This window comes from Ambystoma mexicanum, chromosome 9, assembly GCF_040938575.1.
Source record: "Ambystoma mexicanum isolate Mex_15411 chromosome 9, UKY_AmexF1_1, whole genome shotgun sequence".
NCBI classification, from domain to species: Eukaryota; Metazoa; Chordata; class Amphibia; order Caudata; family Ambystomatidae; genus Ambystoma; species Ambystoma mexicanum.
In genome coordinates this window covers 709652622-709662783 of record NC_090931.1, presented here as the reverse complement: position 1 = coordinate 709662783, position 10162 = coordinate 709652622, and positions in this window count along the sequence as shown.

The following is a 10162-nucleotide window of genomic DNA, read 5'->3' as shown; positions in this document are numbered from 1 at the left end:
CTGTTGCATGTTTTGTTTTGTGTAAACGCTTCAGAAAGTGATAGCATTCCTTTTGTTCTTTTTTCAAAAAACAACACCATCACATAGCTAAATACCTACTTTGCAGAACCAGACTCAAGGCATGTCTGCTCTTTGCCACCAGTAATGAAAATAGAGTTGCATTTAATGAGCAGTACAGCCAAATAATGACACCGGAAAGTACCTTGCCCGTTGTATTTGTGCTCAAATATTACAATACAACACAACTCATAAAATGCCATAACTTTGCATACAGTTCTGTGACAGGGTCCACAGCTCCGAGGCGCAGAAGTGGCATGAACCACCACCCCCACTGCGGTTTTGGGACCTGCAAGTCGATGAATATGCAGGGCTCCGCAACCCTAGCAGGGAAGGAGGGTTAGTGTGACGATGGTTGGATAGGAAGGGGGGGGAGTAGGAAATCCAGAATGAGGTTTAGGGAGAGGTTATGGATAGGTTGGGGATGTTAGGGTAAGGTTTTGACCACCGTGCACGCTTCCAGCAAGGTGTTACACTCATAGAAACACATGTTCCTGCTTCTGACTCTACACACATATACAATAACACTATAGCAGCATACAAAGGCAAAGTGACATAATAAACACACATGAGGTAATGCAGCACTTATCTTAGGTTGGTTGTCCCCCAGAGTGTCCCTTGTTGTCTCCTGCGAGTTTGTTGTGCCAGGATGTGCCGTAGTAGCTGTTCAAATGCTGCAAGAGAGTGCTACAAATAGTGCACATATCAAACACTGCTGCATGTGGCTGTTCACATGCATGTACAGATGCAGGAGATTTATCAAGGTTGCACGTGGCTACTAAACATGCACAGTAGGGAAAGCATGTGGCTCTGGTAAGTGGTAACGTTTTAGTTAGGGCGTGCATGAGTAAGCAGTTAGTAATGCCTTAGGAATGTGTTCCGAATTGTGTCCACAGCTAGCAAGACACTATCCAATGATTTATGGTGCTGTGCGTGGCTGGGAAGCGCTGATTAGTGTTGTGCTCTGTTACGCAGCATGCAGTGTCTTACTGGTACAGTTAGCTTTGTAGGAACCTGGGGTCAGTTGTCTCTGTCTGGTGTGGCTGTGCCCCCTGCGCGATGCCACTGCTCCCTGTGATTATGTAGAGCGCTACAGCACTTATCTGTGTCAGGCGAGGGGACGGCATGTCGATCCGGTAGGGCGTGGCCTCTCGCAATGGATATGAAGCTGGAGACATGTCTTCTCAGCAAGAGGACTTGAGAACTAGCACTGTGTCTTTGCTCCTGTGCATGCACAATGACATGCCACTTCCAATGTGGCCTTCCTGTAGTTCTGGGTCCAGGTGCTGCTGGGAAACATCGTTTGGTAGGTGGTTGCCCTACAAAAATAAGTCTTCTAAAAGGATGGGTTGTTGATTTGGGGATGCATTTTAGCTTTTGCTGTGTCTTTGGCACAATTACAATATCTTTAGCATGACTAATGCCATATATTGCTCACTTGCCTTTCCTGCTTGTTGGGTTCCACCTTATTGGGTTGTGCCTACCCCTGGCCCCCATCCCTAACATCTGTACAAAGTCTTTTTTTCTGTTGAAAGTCATGTAGCTGAACTCAAAATCGTATCATACACAAAGATGTGAAGCTGAATGATTCATATACTGTCCCCAGTGATGTTAACACTGTCTTGATGAAGGGTACCATCTTCTCAGAAACAACAACTTTATAATTCGAAGTTCTGTGTCACCCTTCCCACTTTGGTCTTTGATTGGACACATCTTGGTTTCAGAGTACATGTATTGCACATTTCAACTGAACCAAGTCACGGTCGTAGTGACTGAAGGGATGGTGGTCAAATGAGAATCTTGCAGGTGCCATACAGTACGTTTTTAAGATGATAGTTGGTGACTTATCCAAACTTAAATGTACTGTTTTACTTTAAAAGACACTATTAGGCTGTTTGCCTTTAGGAGATGTGGTTTGGCAAAGCAATCTAAGAGCATTGTTGCCTGCATTGACAAGCTGGCACAAAACTCTTCCTGGAAATCCTGAAAATCATTCAATCAAGAGTTTCTTCAACAATGCACTTTTGTGTGCAACCAGGTCGATTATGTCTGGATTTTGCAATTGGACAAGCACATTCCGCTCCACAAACATGAGCATAAAGGCTTCCAGGTTGTCCTGGCTGGGGCGGTTTCCTAGGCGAGTTTTAACATTCTACAATTTCAAAAAACATTTTTCACATGCTACTTGTTTACAAGATAAGGCCATCTACAATTGCCGGTCAGCACTGCTAAAAAGTTTATACTTTTTTAGAATTAAGTAGCAACATACTGCACAGTTACGGCATGTATTGCATTTCTGTACTAAATGTTTAGGTTGCTCTCCACATTCTTCTTCTAGTGCTGGATCTTCAGTATGTAGGCTACAAAGGCATACTCTTCTGGTAGTGTCCTCCTCAGTTTAGTCCACTTGGTTGCAAAGTCCAAGCGTTCTTCCCTTAACCCCTGTAGCATTGTGGAGTCATCCAGTCTTTCAAGCAAGGAGAACATATTTCTACGAGTATTGTTGGGTAGACCTTCATTGATATTTTTGAGATCCAGAAATGCTATATCTGCGGCAAGTGATGAGTGGGTTTTAAAACAACTAGTTAGGCTTTGAATAATGTTGTCCATAATGGCATTAAGTACACTAACTCTAAACCAGTCTTTAGCCAAGGTGATCAGCTCATCCCTTGCACTCATTTCAGGCATGCTCTTTTTGTGGGACACTCGCCCCTCTGGAAGTGCAGTGTCCACTCCTTTAACATAGCCTCTTTCTTCCAATCCCATGTTGGCCCATTCTGCAAATATTAATGCTGCACAGTACACAGAATCAACATTTTTTTGACTCTGCTGCAAGCACGTTTGTAGTGTCCAAGACCATTCTTTGTGCCTGGAGAATGTCCATTGCACTTGTCTGGAGGTAACTAGATAATGGGGCTATAGAATTAAATACTCAGAGATATAACTGGGCTGTGAGCCCTGTTTGGAATTTGCACAGAGCCTCAGAAAACTTTAAAGCTTGGTAATGGACGTTTTCATTTAATTTATCTGTATTTGAGCCAATATTATTGAGTGCACCAACCTCATCAATGAGCACTGCTTTGTTCGGATTATTAATGGAGCCAAAAACTTTCTTTAGTGCTGTATCCTTTGCCCACCACCTTGTTTCTCCTATTATTTGGACTGTGCAGCCTTCCACAAACAGCTCATGGCACACATCCATCCTTTTGTAGGACTCCTGAAAAAATAAACGGCACAGGAGTTTAACAGGCCAAATAAAGATGTAGATTCATTTGATGCTTATGTCCCATCTACAAGTACAAGATTGAATTCATGTGCACAGCATCAGACGCGTATTTGACTAGGGGATTCCTTACTGTGCCAGGATGTGAGACCATTGTACTGGCCCTGCCTGTTGGATGCACCATCAGTAGAATTTCCAATGCACTTGCTTAGGTCAAGACCATTATCTTTACTAATACTCTGCACCATCGCAAACAGATCTTTTCCAGTAGACAAAGTACAGTTGGTTACTGCTAGCAGGCGTTCATGTACAGTGTCTGTAACATATCTAATAATTATAGAACAGTGACCAGTAACACTCTCATCTTGGGTTGAGTATATCTGAATGGAAAATAGTCCTGCTTCCTTTATTTCTTGGCTGATTACCATTTCAATCAGTTTGGCTTCAATCACATACCCAACTGTAGTCTTTGACATGAAGGTCACAGAAGCACTCCGTCCTTGCCCAGTTTTCTTTTTGGATTTGGTTTGAATGGCCTCAATATGTTCCTTTAGAGGTCTGTCATATTTACTTATAAGCAGAAGGATTTCAAGGAAGTTGCCATGATCAAGCTCTTCGTTATCCAGCTCAAACATGGACTCTGATTCCCCACAAAAATGGAGCTCCCTTTTCCTAATGACTTTTGCAATGTCAATGACATGCTCCAATATGTCTCTCCTTTTTCTGATTTGCTCACTTCCAGCTAATTTCTGTCAGTGAAAAAGTAGACCGCCTATGTCGACCTCTGAAAAGGTCAACATATGTGAATCCGTGCACCTCTGATGACCCTGGCTTGCCTCATGTTCTACAATATGCTGGTAAACATGCCTCCAGTTTTCATCCCGTTGATGAAAGGACCCCTCTCTACACGTTTAGTAAACACCAAACACACAGTGCAAAAAAGTGCCTTTTGTATTTCAGAGTAACTTAACCAATGCTGTATACTCCCATCTTTCCTCCAAAATGCTAATTCTGCTTTAATTTGTTTATGTTTGGGAGGTTGAATTGATGCTAAAAGAAATGGGAAAGTTGATCTGGTTTTGGACATTGAAACAAATAGTCTGCCACCTGTGGATCATCTTTCTGTGCTCCGTGCTGCACACCCCAGTTCCCTGAGTCTTCATTATGTAGTAAAGTAGATAAAGAGTCTTCCGAATGACTAGTATCTGGCACTTCCTCGGGGGGATGATGTCTCCAATTATTTCAGACACACTGCTTTCTGCCACTTCCTCTTTGGGTTAATCCTCAATTGTTTGTGACATACTCGTAATACCACTGGCTGCCACTTCCTTTAAAGGGATATCCTCAAGTCTTTCTGACAGACTTGGTTCTGCCACTTCCTCTGTGGGTGCATCTTAAGCGCTTTGTAAGAGAAAGGCACCACTGGCTGCCACTTCCTCAAAGGGGATAGCTCCAATTCTTTCTGACACTTCCTCTGTTGGTGCATCTTCAGCAGTTTGTAAGAGAAAGGCACCACCGGCTGCTACTTCCTCGAAAGGGATATCCTCCATTCTTTCTGGCAGACTTGTTTCTGACACTTCCTCTATGGCTGACATTTTAGTTGCTGCTGCATCTGCCTCTGTTGAGATGTCCTCAATAACTGCACAGACTCTGGCTTCTTTCACTTCCTCTCTTATCACATTTTAGGATCTTGTTGATGGCCCCAGTGACGAACCGGGTTTAACACTTGTACCTGAAGAAGATGCCTGGTCACCCCCTCCACCTTTCTCCCAGCAATGTCATGTGACATTTTGAGGGCCTGAACTGTAAACAGATATTCAATATTTTTGTTTTGCCAAACTTCTTCTTCAATCAGCTTTTTCTTCTTTTCGCATAGTTTTTCTGCTCCTCCCTTTCTTTTTTTAAATTCCATTTCTCTCCTAAAAAATAAAATTATCTTAAATGGGCATTGGATTCCTGCCTTTATCACAGTAGATCTAAGTAACCTGGCTGCCAACATCAAAACTAGCATTTCATTAAGAGGAAACATGTGCTTTCAATTAGATCAATGTCAGCATTTTAAGATTTGACTGTTCCCAGCCTCACCGTAAACTCCCTCCTCAAAAAAGAGAACAATATCCAGCTGGGTCTATAAAATGCTGAGTCTTACAGTAATCCAGCCCCATTGCATGGTAAATTAACTGGATGTGTGCATGTTATTTTTCCTGGTCAGTGGCCTGGACATTGTGTTATGGTGTGACGTCTCAGAAAAAATAGTAGCCAAGAAGGAAAGCTGCATTTTAATAAAATTAGGAAAAACACAAAGGGCCATGCAGCAATACATACATATATAGCCAGTGAATTTCTGATGCACGCACACAAATGCATACATTTGTGTAATAATTCTACCCTCCACCCGAGTGTGCACTCTGCAACAGGGCCTTTGAGAGAGGTGTAATACCGGTTTTTCCTTTGCCCTGTCACACATTAAGCCTAGATGCAAATTCACAATAACAAAACTTGGCCAGATTGAAAGAGGAGAGCAACTGATTCTCCAACTCTAATTTGGGTGTGGAGGAATGGGATACGAGTTCTGCCTGGTCACTGCTGCTTATAGACTGGACTGGAACCTAGGGTGGCCGGGCTCCTGAGGGGTGACAAAAGGTGTTCATAATAAAGGCCGCCAAATTGGCTGCAGTGTGCTATACAGGACCACTTTACATTACACTGCATTGAAGATATACAATCACTAGTGTTTAGTTACCCACAGTGGTGGACTTGCCTGGCTGTCTGTTGGTAGCTCTGCTAAAGCCTGGCTAGAGTGTATACGTGAACAGCGACCTGCCTGAAAAAACAAACACACTAAAGATGACGAAAACCGAATAAAGACAGTAGTTCATCATATAAATACAGTGCAGGGCATGTAACAAACATGATGAGCACTGAGGCATCCCCAATAGCTAGGGTCTAAACCATAGACAGTCTGTCACAAAAAAAGGAGTAGATCATCCAGGACCATAAAAGCTGTATACAAATTGAGCTAAGAAACCATAGAGGATGAATTGTGATGTGTTGATGTATTCCTTGTTTCATTTGGAGGATGTAAATTGCTTCAAAATGTCCAGATAGTAACGTGCTAGTGCAGGGAACTCTGGTATTGCAGTAAACAGGTAAAGGTAATTTGAATATAAGCTTTCAAATAGTCAGCACTGGGTTGTAAAACAATATGGAGAAATGGAGGTAGGTGGTGGAGAAAGAGAGAGAGAGAGAGGGCGGAGCCTTATCTGGGGATTGTTCTGCTGAAATCCACATGCTCATTAGGTAAACAAAATGCTTTTCATAACCCCATGCTCTCCAAGACACAAGCTCCGATTTCCAGTACAGCAAACATCAGATTGGCTCATTGATTGAAAAGGAAATGCACAACATGTTCTGCATCCAATCTTTCAGCAACAGGTAACATAAGGATACCAGGATGCATGAATCTCTCCTGGGAATGACTAGCAGGCTAGCAGCCAGTTAAGGAGATGCAGCATTACCCCAAAGTGGATATCAAGTGATTAAGTGTGCGAGTTTACAGGCACTAGCATGATAGCAGTACAGGGACAGAGAACTATGGCAGGAGAGTCGGCACAGCCTATGTGCACACTACAGCACATCTCAGTCAGCAATACTCTGGCATTCAACATCCAACCCTTCAGAGCAGCAACTATAAATACTTATCGCACTTGCGCGATCTGAATGACACCTGGCCTAGTAGGATCGTTGTCTGTCTTCCACTGTTTCCCCTCCCTTGCCTCATCGCGCCTTGAAACACTTGGGTATAGGCGCGTTATAAATGTCATATCATATCATATCATTGAAGCACTGAACATGTTTGTATAATTCGGGGCCACCTGTGACAGCGCAGTGCATGGGAAGCAGAGGAGCGAAGCCAGTGTATGCGGCCCGGCCCCATGTGCCAGCATTCAGCAGGCCCCAGAGCCAAGGGGCAGGGCGGACAGGAGGGCACACTTACACTATAACACTAACACCACACCCTAGCATAGATTATACCACTCACAAGACACCAACCGCATCACACCCCAAATAGAGTATGCAGCTTTACAGTAGACGAACACTTTTGAAAAATTGAAACACATGAGAAAATAAAATATATGCCTCATATATCCTCCATATATCTCAACATATTCGAAAAGTTGTCTGGTAGTGAACACTTGCGCTGTCTGCCATGTGCATCATCAGTGAGGAGTGACTTGGGACTGTGGGCACAGCGAAGTCCACTGTCTGGGCACCGCCGTGCCACTGACAATGCCTTTGAAACAATGAAAAGCTAGCTAACATCTATGAATTAATCATAACCACCAGGATAGCCTTCCAGCCCACTGTTATTTGGTCCACTGAAGCGGAAAGTGTACATGCAAATCTGTCTGGGTCCCACCCCAAAAGGCCCAATTCAGCCTGAACTGCAAAATCTGATCCCTTCTGCAATGGCATGGTGGGGGAGACAAGTATGAACCGGACTGCCTGGAGCAGATGCTGGTAGACATGCAAACAAGCAGCAGGTTTTCTAATGTAGTGCTTGAAGCCGGATTACTCCTGCTCCTAAACGCTACATTAGTAGTTGTCATCATTACCCAATTTAATGATACTCAACTGATCCACTTCAGAAGGTGAAAGGTGGAGTTGGTTCTGCCAGGATTGGAATCTTGGTCTCGTGCATTGTACCGGATGTCAGAGATGAACGCTTAACCCACGCAGAGATGTCTGTGAATGAGTCATAGTTTACCAAACTTCACATTTTGCCAATTTTATGGATTTCATAAAATCTCATGTTTTGTCATGGACCCACATCTGACGATGCACCACACCAATGTCCTGCTTGTCCTATAAAGCTCAAAACCAAAGTTTCTCTAACACAAATAATGACCACTGAAATATCCACATAACATAAGGGTGAACACTAATGACATCGAAAATTCGCACATTTTTAATAGCAGGTTTGCAGGTAGGCACGTGAACCTGATGTCTGAGAACCGCGCCCAGCAAATAATGAAAAGGTAAACAACAATGCAGACACTTGCTGGGATTTTTTACTTCCGAATTCGATGGGAAAGTGTGCCGGTCGCACAAAAGCATTAAACCATTAACCTGAGAAAATCACAGCAGCCCAGGCCCTGTGCAACTCCGTCGATCTCGCCCATCCTTGTTTGCTTTTCTCAAACTTTGCACAAACCCCAAAACACTGATAGAAACTTCCAATTGCATATAGAGTTCTCAAATTACCCGATGTCATTATACAGTAGTTTACCAGATCCTGTTCCTCTTAGTATTCCGAGATGTGCAAATATTAGCTATAGTTACAATCCGCAGCTGTATGCCTCTTTTTTGGGACTCAATCAGCTAAGGGGGCTATGCCCTATCATGGCTGATCTTCAGACACTTGTGCGCCACCAAATTTACCAAATAGTGCAGGCGCGACATACATACTACACCCAGATGTGGCAGCAGTGAATTATTAAAGTGTCTGGGTGTAAATGTGTTGCATAGACTTGGCCAGAGTGAACATGTGCAGCTAACGTGTCTTACCAACTCGCAGGATGAGGGGGAGGGCTTGTGGGAATTCTCCCTTAAGAAAACATTTAAAATAATTGATAGATACACAGAGGTGGATTTTAGGAAACATCAGTAAAAAGTCATAGAATATACAATCCGTTTTTTGGGGCACACATGAAATACTTCAATAGATGCCAACTTGCCAAGAGTGCACCTAATGATTTCACAATACATTTTCATGCTGGCTGTGCCATAAAGAATTCATCAGACCATTGCTCAACAAATGCCATTATTGCCACTGTAAAACACATTTTCAAGTTGTTTGCGCCCAAAGAAAATGTCCAGACTTGCCCTAACAATATAGGTCAGCACCATCTCGTGCTGGCTATTTCAAAGAAAAGCAGTTGGCTATTCTCAGCAGTACATTCTACCAATGCCTGTATAAAACACATTTTTAGCCAGCTGGTGCCCAAAGCAAATCATGTCACCAGCCTTATCAATCTATGCTTGCATTACCACTGTAACACATTTTCATGCTACCTCTTCCCTTCCAGTTCTGCCCCACCCATGTCACTCTTCATGGCCAAGCATTGCTGAAAGCTGCTATCCCTGCTCGAATCCCACCCCATGGCTGCCATTGTGCTGCCCCACTGTGCCCCATGTGGTCAATGGTTAGCTCCCACTGCTCTGTCTCGGCCCCCATGTGATTCCAAGTGGCAAGTTCTGCCCCATTTTGGCTCTTGGCACTGAGTTGTGCCCACGTGTCTCTTGCCCCTGACTGGCCCCCAGTGACCAGGTTTATTTCCTGCTGTTGCTTTCATTGCAGAATTCTGGCACCTGTGTGGACTTTCATTCTGAGTTCTGCCACCATGTTGCCCTCCATTCCGAGTAGTTGCTCAGCAAATCTTCGCCACTCAGGTACTGCCACAATCGCACTTTCGGTGTCCTCTCTCTCTCCACTGTGACAGCTTGCCCCTCTGCCCAAAACTCCCCTGCTCACTCCCATACATACACCATGAATAAAAGCCTACCTGCAATCAAGGTGGCCTCATCACTTAGGCTTCAGTTGGAGGCAAGAGGAGAAGGTTTACCCTGTGCTGGGTGACACCCTTTCTGGAAAGAGATGGATGTCCATGCCCTGCCCAGGTTGGCATCGCCCAGCACAGAGTGCCTCCCTTCACTCCTCTCTCTCACTGCCGATGCTGGGGGGGTCAGCATTCTGACCATGCCCCCAGCACGGCATGAGAAAGGTCACACACTCCCAGCCACGGGCTGGGGAGGAATGGTGAATAGGCTCCTTTTTCTGTCTCGCGAGTCTCCAAGTAAGGGTTTCATGGGACCGAATAG